The sequence below is a fragment of the Papio anubis genome, chromosome 11 (assembly GCF_008728515.1).
Source record: "Papio anubis isolate 15944 chromosome 11, Panubis1.0, whole genome shotgun sequence".
Lineage (NCBI taxonomy): Eukaryota > Metazoa > Chordata > Mammalia > Primates > Cercopithecidae > Papio > Papio anubis.
The window spans coordinates 42505548-42522035 of record NC_044986.1 but is presented as its reverse complement, the minus strand read 5'-3'; positions in this window follow the sequence as shown (position 1 = coordinate 42522035).

Here is a 16488-nt window from a genome sequence, read left to right as displayed (position 1 = left end):
AGAGCCTGCTCCCTCTTGAAAGCCCAGCTGCTCCTCAGGAAGCACCTCCACTACAAAAGCCTCTCCTCCCTGAAAAGACCTGTTCCTGCAAAGAACTTTTGGTCCTCATAGGAAGCCCTGCTCCTCCTACAAGCCCTGTTTCTGCATATAGTGCCTTGTTCTTCCTCAAAAGCTCTGCTTATCCTTATCCTGCTCCTCCTACAAACCCTGCTCTTCTTAGGAATCCCAGCTCCTCCAAAGAATCTCTAGTCCTCCCAAGGAAACCTTGGAAGTCTTGCTCCTCCTGCAAAGTCCTGCTCCTTCTTACAGTGCCCTGCTCCTCTCTACAGATCCCACTGCTCCTACAAAGCCTTGCTCCATCTTACAAAACCTTGTTTCTACAGATACCTCTTCTTCCTCACAAAGGCCTCTTTCTCCTTACAGAGGCCTTTTCCTCCTTCACGGCTTTGCTGTCATACAAAGTCCTGCTCCTTCAGCAAACCCTACTCTTTCTGCGAAGTCCTGCTCCTGCAAAGCCCTGATCTTCCTTAAAAAGCTTTGCTTCCCCTACAAAACCCCACTCTACCTACAAAGCTCTGCTTCGCCTGCAAAGCAATGTTCTTCATACAAAGCATTCCTCCTACTACAAATCACTTCTCCTCCAACAGAGCTCTGCTCATCCTTACGAAGTCCTACTTCTTTAACAATCCCAGCTTATCCTTAGGAAGCCCTGCTCCTCCTAACAATGCCCCGTTTCTCCTACAAAGCACTGCTCCTCCTCACAAAGCACCACTCCTACAAATTCCACGTTATCCTTACAAAGCCCCGCTCCTCGTGCAAACCCTGCTCTTACTTACAAAACCCTCCTTTTTAAAGAGAGCTTCTCCTTTTTCCAATGTCCTGTTGCTACTAGAAATCCCCGCTTCTTCAAAGTCCAGCTCCTCTTTACAAAGCCCTGCTCTTCCTTCAAAGCCCCAATCCCCCTACAAACCCTACTCCTTTACAGAGCCCTGCCTCTCCCTATAGAGCCTTGCCCTTCCTACAGATCCCTGCTCCTCCTTACAAAGTCCTGATGCTGTTACAAGCACTGTTTCTCCTTACAAATATGTGCTCCTCTTCACAAAGACCTGCTCCTACTTACACAGCCCTGCTCCTCCTACAAAGCCCACTACTCCTTACAAAGACCTATTCCTTCTAGAAGAGCCCTGCTCCTCCTAAATCCCTGTGCCTCCTACAAAGCCCGCATGCCTCATTACAAAGTACAACTCCTCTTACAAATCTCAGCACCATAACACCCCTTCTCATTAGAAATCGTGCTCCTCCTACCAAGCCTGCTCCACCGTCCAAAACCTTGTTCTTCCTACCAAGGGCTGTTTCTCTTTGCAAAACCCTGTTCATCCTACATAGACCAATTTATAGTCCATCATCTCAAGCTTATCCAGACTTCTTTCCCCTTCTATAACACTTAGCTCTCTTACCACAACCACAGTCATTGATGTTGGTTTGCCCTCCCATTAGAGTGTGAGCTTTGAAAGAATGCTGACTTAGTTACTGTGGTATATCCCCACCCTCACAGACACGCACACTTGCATAGTTACTGGCACCAGTATACAGTGGGGAAAGAAACTGAATTTCAGAAAGACAAGCATTGCTGATATAGATTTCAGCACTTTGCCAGACAATCTCCTCTCCCCCCACTGGCTCCATCTCCGACTTCAGAACTTTGGTATAGTAAGTATATGAAAGATGGCAAGGTTCCAGGTGGCCATATTTTCACTTTAAAAATAGACACCCTGACCCTCTTGTGTAAGATCCCAGTATTAAGATTTGTTCCTTTGGGTGGGCAGCATCTCCTCTTATAATAAAAGTTTCTAGAGGAAGGCTGTGTGGCATCAGATCATTTGTCCCACCTGCTTTGGTGAGCCTCAAATGAGGTGACAAGCTAAAGTTGGCTTAAGTTAGTCAGTAGATACACATGAAACCAATGGCCCAAGTGGAACACCTGGGCGAGCAGGAATAGCGCCCTAGAAAGGAAGCCAATTCCGTGAAGCGTTATCTGCCAAGGAAAACAGGATCTCAGCAGTCACCTGTTAGATCATGTGCTTTTAGACATACTGTGTACCTCCTCCCCTTGCAAACATGCTTCCCTCTTCACCACTGGCTTATTAAGTACTAGGAAGGCAGGAACTGTTCTCCTTTTCTCACCATATTCCCAGATTCATATGCCAGACAGTGCTGGAATGAATGAGTGAAGAAACAAATTCCCATCCCTTGGGCTCTGGCATGGAACTGTGGTCCCCAGGGATCTTGCTCACATCATGGTGTCAGCCAGTCCCCAGCTAGCCTCTCTTTTTCCCTGTCTTTTTCTCTCCCTTCCTTTTCCTCTTCTCTGAAATTATCTTACTGAAGTTCTCAGCACGTGGGACCTACTGGGACCAAAGTTGGGCATTCATGCTAGACCACAAAGGCCTGAAGAGCAGGGGCCCAGGTAAGGGCTGCTGTCCAGTAGACTGTGGCTTCCTCCCCTTCCCCAGGTCCAGCTCTGTGTTCTTAACTCCAGGCAACTGGCCCACAACTGCATGGCACTGACTTCAGTGGGAGGAGGGAGAGGCTGAGCAGAGGAGATACAGCAGCGCGCGCCAGCCGGCTCTCAGGGAAAGCAGAGCCCGTTATTTCTGTCTTCTTTTCTCTCCCCTCCATTCTGCATTGTTTCATCCTCACTATCGTCCCCTACCTCTCTTCTTCTGTTTTCCCTCTTCTTCCCTCTCTACCTTGCACTTTTGTTTTACCTGTTTCCCTCCTCTGTTGGTCTCTTCTCCATCCTCAGCCACTTCCAACAATCTCCCTTCCTTTTCCCACATGTTTCTTCCTTGCCTCTCCCTTCTCCTCGTCTATTTCCAGTTCCTTTCTGTAATTTCGTGTACTCCTGTTTATAGCTTCATTTCATTCTCTTTATCCTTTTTCTTTCTCTTCTCCCTCCTCTTCCAGATCCAATTCTTCTTTCCTTTTGGTCTTCTGCCCCACTCCAGGAGTCACTCTCCTTTGCAAACCAGATTTCCACTCACTTCACACACACATACAGTGGGAAATGGAAACAGCAGAGAGCATCTTGGAGGAGAACTTGAGCTTGGATCCTTTGGTAGATGCTGCCAACCTCCAGCCAGACCTCTCTAATAAGGCCCAAAGGCCAGCAAGATAACAGCCTTTCTCAGAAGGTAAGATCAGCTTGTTAGGACTGACATAATAAAATAACACAGGCTAGGTAGCTTAAACAACAGAAAATTATTTTTGTCAGAGTTCTAAAGGCTGGAAGTCCCAAGTCAAGGTGTTGTCAGGTTTGGTTCTTCCTAAGGCCTCTCCCCTGGGCTTGCAGATGGCTGCTTTCTCCCTGTGTCCTTGCATGGCCTTTCCTGTGTTCACAGGCACCCCAATGTCTCTTCTTCTTTTAAGGCCACAAGTCATATTGCACTGAGGCCCTCCCTTATAAACTCATTCAATCTAAACCACATTTTTAAAGGCCCTATGTCCAAATATAGTCACATTCTAAGGCTCTGGGGGTTACAGCTTCAACATACAAATTTGGGGAGGACACAAATTCAATCCAAAATAGAGCTATGCAGTGGCCTACAGACCTGGCTCCAAATGCAGGGTCATTCTGTCGTATAACTGGGAAATCTACCTAATCTCACTGAGCTTCAGTTTCCTCATTTATGAAGCAGAAATCATTATAATGTATCCCATAGGTTTGTGGAGGTATGAAATGTGTTACAAAGCAATCAGAGCAATGCCAGAGGACACACTAAAAGACAGCACTGTTGTTTTCAATCTCTATCTGATCATCTGCAGATTGCAACCCTTAGTTATATCAATGTTCTGTATTTTATTTGCTTTAAGACCTAAATTCTGCCAAGTAACCAAAATCCTGCTGGCTTAGAGCTTTTCCATTCACATGATGGTTCATAAAAGTCATTCCTTTTATGTATCAGACTGAATGTCCTGATACATAAAGGACCTATTTATAGCACAGGGTCTAGTGCATAGTAGGCACTTTCGAAACGTCCTCCCTTTTCTCTCACACTCATTTATTCATCAGAACAGACTTATAAGACAGGCATTCTTAACTCAATCTCATTGATGTGAATCTGAATCTAAGTAACTAGCAAGCAATCACCAGGGATGTATTTGTGTCTCCACCATGGGTCTGTCTTCTTCCAAGGGTAGCCCTGTCCCGCCGCACTGGCTCTTTGGGTTTGAAAGCTGAGAGATCTAGAGAAGACTGTCCTTAGGCCCTCCTGGCCACTGGAAGAGGAGCAGTGTGGAGGACAGACACTTGGAGGCCAGCGTGTGTCAAAGACAACATGTACATCATTCATGTGGTCACACTGTCTTGAGTACCCATAACATACCAGGCATTGTGCAAAGCTCTGGGACTTGGTGGTGAGCTGAGCAGGTTCCACCTTTACAAGAGCAGAGTTTGTAGTATTGTATGCTAAACACATACAATAAATACATAATAAAAAGACTGGAGGTGAATGTTCTGAAGAGAATAAGCGTGATGAGAAAGAATGAGAAGACCTTTCTAAGAAAATGGCATTGAAGCTGAGGCCCGAAAGATAAGCTGGAGCTAGCCAGGTGAAGGGCAGGAGGAAGAGTATTCCTGAGAAAAAGTCATCACTGCGATGACTGCTCAAGCAGCCCAGCGACCTGCAGAAGGCCAGTGTGCAGGAGCGGGAAGCAGGAGGGCTGGGAGAGGACTCTGCAGAAAGAGGCAGGGCCGGGTCGCGGAGACACTTTCAGGCCATATTTAAAAGCTGGTATTTTATTCTGAGCACAGTAAGAGGATTTTTAAACAGGGAACTGACATCATCTTATTTATATTTTTAAATGATCACGCTGGGAGCTTGGTGGAAAATAGACTGTCAGGGGGTAGGGGTAGGATAGAAATGGAAACAGATGAAAAGCCTAGTGCAGTAGTCCAGGTGAAAAGAAAACAACGCAAGGGGCCCAGGGCAATGCCAGTGGTGCTCAAGATGAAAATATATGCTGATGGAGAAAAGTGGGGTTCTCTGCACATCTCACCCCTCAGCCCGGTGTACAGGACCTCAGTTAAATGTAACCTGAGTTTTTAGGTCATGCGTGAAGCTCTAGATGAGAGTGGAGGGGAGGAGAGAAAGGATCCTGAAAAGCCTTTTCCACTAGCCCTACCCAGGGGCTCCCCACAAAACCAGCTGCTCTGCCAAATACCCCAGCTCAGCCCCTCACCCCTCCGGCAAGCCCCAGCCCCAGCACCTGCCCTGCCATGCCTTCTTCAGTGCCACCTACTCTCCGCCCTCCCCAGAGGTGGCTCTTGCCTGCCCCCCTCAGAGCACTGCTCACTGCAGTGGCATAGCCATGAATTCCAGTTTGGGTTCCACCACTGGCTTGCTGCAGGATGGGTAAATCCCATAATCTCTCCCAAGTGGCCAATGTGCCACGAATGTAAATGCAACACCGAACTAATGGAACCCAAAAGACGTAATTCAAACATTTGTTTATCTGTGCCTCTCACAGACCCCCTCCACTGATAAAACTTCAGCAGTCCCTGGACATTTTCTGTTTCCCTCCCTCTCCTCTCCTTCCTAGTTGTGGTACATGGTTGGGGAGGAAAGTGAATGGAAAGCACAGGAGGTTGTAAACCAGCTCCAGGCCATCCGGGCCTGCCTGATACTTAAAGCTCTCAGAAATCTTTCTTGGTTTTTTGGAGGGTCCTCTCCCCAACTCTCAGCTGCCACTCACCTTGCCAGGGGCCATGCCTCCATCTCAGTGGGCAGTTTCCCATAACCCTCACCTATTCCAGGGTTACAGCCCACAGCCTCTTTCTACAGGGATGTGCTCTTCCCACAGGCCACCATCTTGGGCAGGATTTCTCTTCAGTGGCTCCTGACTGATATTGCTACTGCAAGTTCTCATACCATCCCCAAGAGTCAAGCAACATCGACCCACTCTCAAAGAGGAGTCTGTGTTTACCCGCACAGCAGCCACGCTCTCTCTCCCTTCTTCTGCCCTGTGCCTCCGGCCTGGGGCACACCCTCTAGTCTTCAGATCCCTCTGGGTCCGTTGACTCCAGGCAAGGCATCCCTTAACTGCAGTCACACATGTCAAGCTTTCCTAAGGTGCTGCGGAAGCCCTACTCCCACTGGTTTGGGAGAAGGGAACAGCACCCTCCACCCCTCTGCCTGGAGGAACAGTGTTCACGGCACAGCTCACACCACAGAAAGCCTCTGCCTAAGTTTTCTCTCCTTAGTTCCTGGACTATGTCTTTGAAAGCTGGAAACAGAGTCCCAGCCACACAGGTAACCAGAGCCCCTGGGCACTTTATCGTCACTAGGTCTGAGCAGACTCTCCCTCTTGCATTTCTTCCACCTTCATGGCCAGAGGAACAGAGGTTGTCCAGGCTCCCAGGAAAACATGGCTCTCTCTATGGTTACCTCGTCCAGATGCAAGAGCCCTTCAACCATAATCCAGCTCCTGAGGGCAAAAGCAGATGAAGAGAGAGCCACTCATGCTCTGCTTTGCGGCGTCCAGTCCACGGTCTTTCAGAACAGCCACCCCTGAGAGCTGAAGACTGGACTGTAGAGAGGGAGAGTGAAGCCCTGTCTGATGCACCACGGGCCAAACCTGCTGCTCATCTAAATGCAGAGGGCTCTGCCCCTGACCATGGAGTCGGTGCCAGCTGTTCTGGGCTGGTCAGTACTGCCTTCCCGCATCAAATGCTCTTCCTTTCTCAAGCCCCCTCAGGGGAGCAGTTGGAGAGCACTTGCTGAAGGGGCAGATTGTGTCTGGGGAAGTTTTCCCCTTTGGGCTGACCCAGCAGTGAGATGGAAAGAGCTCAAAGATGATGTCTGTGATTCTTCTAGATGTGCTCACTGAGGGGCGTCTGGGAGCTGCCACTGGGGTTCCCCTCCAAGGCAGCCCCATAGCTCTGGGTTGAACGGTGCAGTGACGGGGAGGTGAGAAAGGATCCAGGAGTCCAACCAAGGTGGGCTTCATTCATAGTTCAGCCGCTCACTAGACGAGCCGTGTGGCCATGGTAGGTCGCTTCCCTTCTTCTTCACCCTGGACCTCCCTTCTCGTGACACTCATCTTAATTGCAACTGCTTGTGTCGAACCTGTCATCCCAGCCACAGTGCAAGCTCCCTGAGCACACAGGCCAGGCCATGGTGTTCAACCCTATGTCCTGGCCCTAGCACAGGGCCTGGCCCATGGGAGGTCTTCAGAAAAAAGAAACACCTGAGTGAATAATATGAACAGTAACTCTCCCACACTATAAACTAAATGATTCTATTATTAATCCAGAAACAGTTGCAGTATCAACACCACCCCCAGACTGAGGCAAGAGAACATGCCATCCAATTGGGCCTCTCAGGCCACGGGAGGTTGTAGGGAGGGGAAGTGAAGGATTATGGTTTTTGTCCTGGGTTTTTACCAGGGCCACCATTTACTTCAAGTCACATACCCCAGATCACCCCAAGTGGACATCCAGACAGACAGATCACTGTGCCTTCTACTTCACCTCTGCTTGGGTGACAGTTTCAGGAAACCCTGGCATCCTGGGCAGCTTGATAAGTCAGTCTCCATCCCAGGTCCAGTGGGTCCACGTGGGTCCAGGTAACCTGGGAGCCTGGGCCACCTTCTGCCCCACCTGCCTTGACAGGGCCATGAAATCACTCAAGTTCACAGGCAGCAGGACAGGCCAGGAAAAGAACACCAGCATCATTCTCTGGGGAATCACACTGCAGGGCCCTGAGTAAGAACAGGATGGCTGTAGATGTGGCATTATAGACAACTTTAAAATATTTAGGCACATGCTATGTGGGCTTCATTTGTACACTTGCTTCAAGCCCTGCAAATTCAGGGGTGTATCTGCATGGTTGCTCGATGCTCAGGCTTAATTAGCCATGAGCTATCATTCCTTTGTGCTTTTAATCAATCTTTTAAAAGTTCCTTCTATGTGCTGGATATTGTGCTAGTGTCAGGTTCTTTAAGGATCTCATTGTCCTCATCAGCTTCTCCAGTGAAGCTGACATTGTTTCACAAAGTCTCATGCTTAGTCATGAACTACAAGTTCCATCCAGACCCACCTGGCTTTCTTTCACCCCATCCTTGCCAATTTTACCCCAGTACTGAGGCTTGGATCAGGTCCCCCCACCTCCCTCTTAATCTACGTAACTAAGTAAATCCAAGCAGCCCTTCCTGTCTTAGCCTACACATCATTACCCAATAAGCAAACCTTTCCCAACTCAACTCAGGAGCACTTTCTTCAGAAAAAACTTTCCTGGCCTTCACAATTGGATCAAGCCTCTGTCAGAGGCTCTTGTAAATATCAGATATCTTCTTAGCATGTGACACTGGCAACTTTATGCTCCGGGATTGGATGAATAACTCTCTCCCGCACTAGGCTGTTGAGTTTGATGGGCTCTACCGGATTCACTGTTGAATCTCTAGGGCTCAGCACAGTGTCTGACACAGAGCAGGCACTCCAGGAATATTTACTGATTGAATTAAATAAATACAAGGTAATGTATGGATAAATTCAATACATATTTCATGGCTTGAATTTGACTAACATTTACTGGGTTTTCATAAAACATACTATGAGTTAAGGCAAATAGTACCAAATGAGAACCATTAACATGTATTTTCGTGGAGCTCAAACGAAATAACTTTGTCCAGCTATGGAATGTATGGGGAATTCATGAGAGGCTGAGAAGAGATGGTATAACTACATTCTGTGGTCAGTTCTGCTCCCATCCTGCTCTGCTTGCACTCTTGACTAAGCACTACTTTTCCTGATATTTTGTTTTTATGAGTCCTCATCTCTTCTTCTCTTTTTTCCTCCTATGTGTTTTTCAAATGCATTCATCATCAGCAAAATTAATCTAATAGGCATGCCCTTTGACCCAGAACTTTCAACTGAAGGATTCTAGCTCCTAGAAATATTACTGTCATTTCAAATGACATAATACAAAGAGTATTCACAGCAGCAGTGTTTGTCATGACAAGGAAATGGAAACAAGATGCCTGCCAATAGAGGAATAGATTCATACATTCACACTATGACCTTGCAAAGAATGTGGTAGATCTATGTTCTGATGAGGAAAGCTGCATCTAATACCTGGCCAAGGAGGAAAAAGGCAAGTTGCCATGTAATATGTACATTATGATCCCTCCCCTACAATCAACGTATCTGTTTGCATACACGTGGTAGAAATTACAAATTAAATTGCAACAATGGTTACCTTTGAGGAAGGACTTGGAGGGAGCTTGGGAAGGTCACTGTTACTTCTTGCTTTATACTCCTCTGTATTATCCAAATTTATGACAAAAGTATGTTAGATTTCTAGCTTAAAAACTCCAGTAATGTAAGTGATTAATTTGCTTGTTTATGATCTGCTTCTCCTCTCTAGGATGTAAATTCCATGTAAGCAGAGACTTTGTCCACCTTTTCTCACTGTCATCTCCACTGTACTTACAACAGTGCCTGGAATACAGGAAGTGCTCAATGCATATTTTTTGAGTGACAGATCAATTTTTTAAAAAGAAAATTCCATTTTGACAAAATCTATCTTTCATATCCCCCTCTGCAACCCCTCCATGTTCTTATTGGTGAAGTGACTGGGTGCTGAGGAATCTGAAATTCTCTGCCTCACATGGTGGGCCTTGAATTAAGGTTGACCTCTTCCCTGAATCATTGGTTCCCATGATAAATGGGTTGAAAACCCATAAGGCCTCCTACACACAAATGTGAAAAAGACTCAAAGTTCTTAAGCGATAGGGTTTCAAGCAACAAAGAATGGGTTGTTTTAAAAAAGAAACCTTGATATTGGTTTAAAGTTAATCCCTTCAAAAAGTAAGAGCTAAAAAAGAACACATTAAGTTAGAAACAAGGAACAAAAGCCTGTGCTGTCTGTCCAATCATTGAAAGGTCACAACTGTTTAACCACCAGATAATTCGACCTATTTAGAAGAGTCCAACAAAACCACGAAAATATAATAGATTATAGCTTAGGAAAAGATCTGCAAAAATATGCACTAAATTGTATTCTGTGGTTACTGCTTCTCTTTAACTTTCCCTTTGCTTTACTGCAGAACCAACATACAGCCGCTCAGGAATGCACACAATCTCAAGGACGCGTGGGCTGCCTTGTCTTTTCTTCGTGAGTGGAATTGTAGAGTTTGGGGACCATGATGCAGAGTGAGAAACTGGTCAGGTCCAAAGATGTCAGAACTCAGGGGTTTCATGTTGTGCACAGACAAGGAAGAGAAAAGAGGGAGTATGTCAGTCATATCGCCTGGACCAGATGGTTCTGGGTTTGGGAATCCTCATTTCTTGCATCTTACAGTTACATAAATCTATTACTTCTGTGCTTTTGGTTTTTTCTTTACTGTATCAACAGGCTACTGCAGGGGTGATAGCCTGGACATGGCCAACTAGAAAGATACTCAAGGAATGTTCAATGGAAGAAAGCAGGTACACTCGATCCCTGCATAGAACCGCAGAAACAAATGTCATTTGTGAATTTAACTGCTAGAGGCTAATGGAAATACGATGCAAACAACCTAAAGAACTTCCAGCTCAATCAATGATTCTTTTTTATCTGTAATCTTTATTTGTAAAAGAGAAACCTATTGTTTTTCCCTTAAGTTGTGATGCCAGCATAATGTGAGCTCATGCAATGTGGGTGAAAGTTAAATGATTTTTTAAAATAAATTTATAAGACTAAGTTTAACAAGTAGAAAACATTGAATTTTATCTTCAAGGTAATATTTACAGAAAAATGAAATGGAGCATGTGCTTTGAGGTGAGGAGAAAGTAACGAGACTCTTTCACTTTTAGCTTCATTCTGTTCCATATCATCAAATTTGTTCCCTGTATCAGGAAGTAACAAACATAAAAAGATAAAAAGTGATCTCAGAAAGGGCAAAATCTATGGTTTACTCCAAATGCTGTATAAGTCCCTTGGGTTTCTTTTTCAGGAAGTCAATTCCCTGTCCCATGACTGCCAGTTAGGGCTTGTGGCTTCTCACCAATATTCCCCCATAAAAAAAGGTGTGACTGCAGCTCAAGTCTGATCTCTCCTGGTCAACTGGGAAATTTACAGGGGACACTCGCACTTTACCAGGGAACAAAATTCTGTGCCACAGGAAAGAAACTGGAGGGGAATTAATTGCAGGCTGGAAAGACTAATGGTACCACAGTGGAGGGAGATGCTTATAAAATGTTAAGCAATGTGTTATTTTTATAAGGTAAGAGACCATATACAAAACAAATCTAATACGTGTGATTTAGAGCACAGGCTTTGCGGTCAGAGACCTGAAGGCAAATATTTCTCTGCCGTTTACTTTGGGCAAGTCACCTGCCTCTCTAAGGCTCAGTTTCCTCATCCATCAATTGTGTGTAATAAAAAGACAGTGCGGTTCTGAGTAGTGAAGTGCTCAATAAAAAGTAGCCATTCACAGAAAGACAAACTTTGCATGTTCTCACTCATTTGTGGAAATTAAAAATTAAAACAGTTGAATTCATGGAGATAGAGAACAGAATGATGATTACCATGGGCTGGGAGGGGCGGTAGGGAGGGAAGGACATTGGGGATGGTTAGTGGGTACAAAACTATAGTTAGATAGAATAGACAAGATACAATGTTTGATAGCACAATGGGGTGACTACAGTCAACAGTAATTTATTGTGCATTTAAAAATAACTAAAAGAGTATAATTGGAATGTTTGTAACACAAAGAAATGATAAATGTTTGAGGTGCTAGATACTCCATTTACCCTGATGTGATTATAATGCATTGTATGCCTGTATTAAAATATCTCATATACCCCATAAATATATACTCTATGTACCCATAAAAATAAAAAATAAAATTTAAAAGTAGCTATTACTTTTTACCTTTTATGAGATGCATAAGCTTTTTAACTAGAGTAACAAGAAATTACACAAACATGCATAAATGGAAATTATTAATGCTTCTTTGACAAAAATGTGGGATTGCTTTTGAGGGACATTGTTAGTGTGAATGCTTCAAAAACAGAGTCAATAATCATCCGACATTAAATCCAAATCAGTGTACTCTATACACCTGCCTACATGTCTGCGTGAGCATGGGTGCTCCCCAAATGCCTGTAATTTGTAAGAGCCATTTAATATTTACTTTCATTTTTCCTTCCCCACTCAGAGTTCTTCCATTTCTCCCGACTGAATCAAGGAGAGATCTCCCAGGAAGGCGAAACCTCTGGACCACCAAGTCCTTGAAGTAGGTTGACCCACTGCCACAGGTTTAATGGGAGTGTCCCAGTTTCAGCACTTAATAATCTCATGCTCCAGAAGCTCCACCAGTCTTCTGCAAACTGGGGTGGTGGTTTCCTCTACCTGGGAGCCTGGCACCCCAGCCAGGACCTACAGGATTACATCTGTTGACTGCACTCAGTTTTACTTCAATGCAGGTGGCGTTTCTTTCCTTTGGTAGAGTTCTTTCACTAACACCCCTGTGAGTCTTGTCAGATGTGATTAAACTATGGGCAACACAAATGGAATGAAAAGAAGGAGGTGGAATTGTTTGTTTGTTTTTTTTAACCTAAGATAACTGACAGATAAGACTTGAGATGAACCGGGGGGTTAAAGAAGGGTATGCGTGCCTCTGGGTGCTTTGCTATCTATGTGCTTACACACAGGAGGGAGTGTGTGTAATGTACTGGGGAAGAGACCATGGGAAGCTCCACCTGGGCAGGAGCCGCTGGAAAGTGGGGGAGGGGAAGGCAGCCGTGGCTGCAAAATTGAGGCACACAGTTCCCCATCATGGCCTCCAGAGGGAGCCATCATCCCGCAGTGATTCTTTGCCTTTTGGGGCGGGGAGAAGGAAGTCGATGCACCTGGAGGGTAAGGAACGAGGTGGACCACTCGCAGTGCTTGAACGTTCTCCTTGTTAACCCCAGCAGGGATAAGCACCTCCGCCTCATAAGATCAAAGCTCTTTCGTTCCCGCTTTAACGTTGCCAGTGTCCTTTACTTCGGAAAGAATGAGAAACCTCATCCTAGCAATCCCAGGGATCTGTGCCCTCCAGAGGAAGATCTCTGCAAAGCTGTTTACAGCGGGTTGTGTGGAGGCCAGCTTCTCTGGCACGGCGCGGTGTTCCCGTGGAGCGTTTCCAGGGCGCGGAGGCCCAGGGTCACCGGCTCCAATGAATAGGGAGCTGATTGCCGCTCCACACTGATGGATGTATATTTGTTACATTTGAAATGTTCTGAGAAAAGAACTGCTTCTGAAAAGAAGAGCTTTGTGTGAGCACAGTGAACATGAAGGGCGAGATTCCAAAACCTTTAGGGGGGGTTTCTTTCTGTGCAAGAATGAGCCACAGAAAGCTGTTCCCAGCATCCTGTGGAAATCTAGGAACACCTATGGAAAAGCGTTGCCCCCGTCTCAATCCCAGGGGTGGGAATCAGGAAGTATAGAAGCCGCCATCAGAGCCCAGGTCTGGCTCTGTCATTGCCCCTTGGGTGACCTCGCAGCAAACCCCCGCCTTTTTCTCTCTCTCTGTATATAGTACATGACCCACCAACCTAACTGGCACTCAGTCCAAGGTGGGCTACTGACTCTTGACTCCTTTGCTTAGAATTTTTTGGACTTGACACTGAGCAATCTCCCTATGGTGACTGAAGCTGGAAGGTTCAATATTAGGGTTCTCCATAGATATGGGACCAATAGGGTGTGTGTGTGTGCGTGTGTGTGTGTGTGTGTAGAGAGAGAAGAGAGAAAGATTGTTAAATAGATAGATAGATAGATAGACAGACAGATAGACAGATAGATAAAAAGGAATTTATTATGGGAATTGGCTAAGACAGGTTGTCTGCGAGCTGGAAACCCTGGGATGCTGGTAGCATGGCTCAGTCTAAGTTCAAAGGGCTTGGAAGTAGGGAAGCAGGTGGTGTAATTCTCAGTCCAAGGCTGAAGGCCTGAGAACTGGGGGTGGGGTGGAGGACTGTGGTAAGTTTTAGAGCCTAAAAGTTGGAGCTTGGAGTTCTGATGTCGAGGGGACAGAAGAAAATATACCCCACATCCAGGACGGAGAGAGAGGAACTCGCCTTTTTGTTCTATTTGGGTTCCCAGCTGATTGGATGGTACCTGCCCACACTGAGAGCAGATTTTCCCCTCTCAGTCCCTTGACTCACTTGGCAATCTCCTCTGGAAACAGCCTCCATGACATACTCAGAAATAATCATGTATTTACCTGTTCTTTAGGTAATCCTTAATCCAGTCAAGTTTACATCTAAAGTGAACCATCACAACAGACAAGGATGAAGTTGGTGGATATGTTTCCACTGACATGGAGTGATCCAGTCTGCAAGGAAGGAGAAGGAAGCTGGCCACACACACACAGCACAGGAGGAATGAGGGGAGGCTCCTCACGCACCTCAGTAACTTGGCTATAGTTATTCCTGAAGCCCATTTGCATCCCCACTCTTTCCCACACTTGGTTTTTCAACATTTTCTTTTAGATTTTTGTGGCTCAAATCAATTCCTCTTTGAGATGAAGCTAATTGGGATTTGGTTCTGTCACTTGTAACCATAGCCCTAACCGAAAGAGGTGTTTGAACAGCTTTAGGGTGATTAAAATGAGTACAAAGGGGGAAGTCCACCAATAGCTCTGACATTTTGGTTTCTGTCACCTCATGTCTTTCTTAAACACATGAATTTTACCAGATACACTTTAAGGGTCAGTTTTATAGTTTGTTTGTTTTTTTTTTTTTTTTTTTTTTGCAAACTTAATTGAATGATAACATATATACTAAAAAAACCCGCACAATCATAACTTTTCACAAAATACACATACCTGTATAACCAACACCCAGATTAAGAATCAGAACAGGCTGGGCATGGTGGCTTACACCTGTAATCACAGCATTTGGGGAGGCCAAGGCGGGAGGATCACTTGAACCCACCCAGGAGTTCAAGATCAGCCTGGACAACATAGCAGGACCTCGTCTCTACTAAAAATAAAAATGAAAAATAGCAGGGCATGGTGGTGTGTGCCAGTAGTCCCAGCTACTCAGGAGACTTAGGCAGGAGGATCGCCTGAGCCCAGGAGGTTGACGCTTGGTCATGCCACTCCACTCCAGCCTGGGTAACAGAGCAAGACCCTGTCTCAAAACAAAACAAAGAAACAGTAAAGAATCAGAAGATGGCCGGGCGCGGTGGCTCAAGCCTGTAATCCCAGCACTTTGGGAGGCTGAGACGGGCGGATCACGAGGTCAGGAGATCGAGACCATCCTGGCTAACACGGTGAAACCCCGTCTCTATTAAGAAATACAAAAAAACTAGCCGGGCGAGGTGGCAGGCGCCTGTAGTCCCAGCTACTCGGGAGGCTGAGGCCGGAGAATGGCATGAACCCGGGAGGCGGAGCTTGCAGTGAGCTGAGATCCGGCCACTGCACTCCAGCCTGGGTGACAGAGTGAGACTCCGTCTCAAAAAAAAGAAAAAAAAAAAAAAAAAAAAGAATCAGAAGATATCTAGCAACCTCCCAGTCAGCATCCCCTCACCTCAAGGTAGCCATGCTCCTGACTTCTGACATCATGAAACATTTTGCCTGTTTCTGAACTTTAAGGAATCATACAGGATGTTCTCTTTCATGTCTGGCTTCTTTCTCATTGGTAAGAGGCATCCATGTTGTTGCCTGAGGCTGTAGTCTATCCTTATTGCTGAGTAGTATCCCCAGCTTTGTATTTAAATGTTATTTTTCTTAAAGTAGGCTAGAAATCAGTAATAGAAACATAGTAGAAGTAGCTATTTGTTCTCGTGATGATCTATTGATCCTAAAATATCTAAATCAGACAAGCTGCCTGGAACTTTGCAGAAGAGAGAAACTGCTCTTATTAAGTTGGAGGCTTCATTGGGATTCCTCTTATGCGGCTCAGCTCAAGTGAGGGCATGAGCTGCTTCCTCCTTATGGAGCAGGGAAAACAACAAATGACCCACCTCCTACCCTTGCGCGGAACAGAGCTTCTGAAAGAAAAACATGCTGCAGCTGTCCTTAAAAGTGACCCTTTCAAAAAACCTAATCAGACTGCATATTGTGTATTTCAGCAAATAGCATTCAATGACTCTAAAGACAAATAATGCCTTACTGCAATTTTTACATAATTTTTGGAAAACAATACTATTCTAATTTTTACCAAGCAAGCAAACGGTAATTTATTCACAGGGCTGTTCTAGTAGACCTTTCTTCACTTGCCTCGAGATACAGATTCTGAATATGAATTTCATCAACGCCTGTAGTTTTGCTTCTTTATCCTCCATAAGAATTAGAATGCAAATCATGAACCCCAATTCAACTGGCTTAACAAATAAGGAAAATTTATTATTTTTCATCACAAGAAGTATGGGCTAACATTGACAAGAACCTGAGTTCTTTCTTTATCAGACTGACCTAAGGAGAGCCTGGTTGGATCCAATTAGACAGAGGCCATGC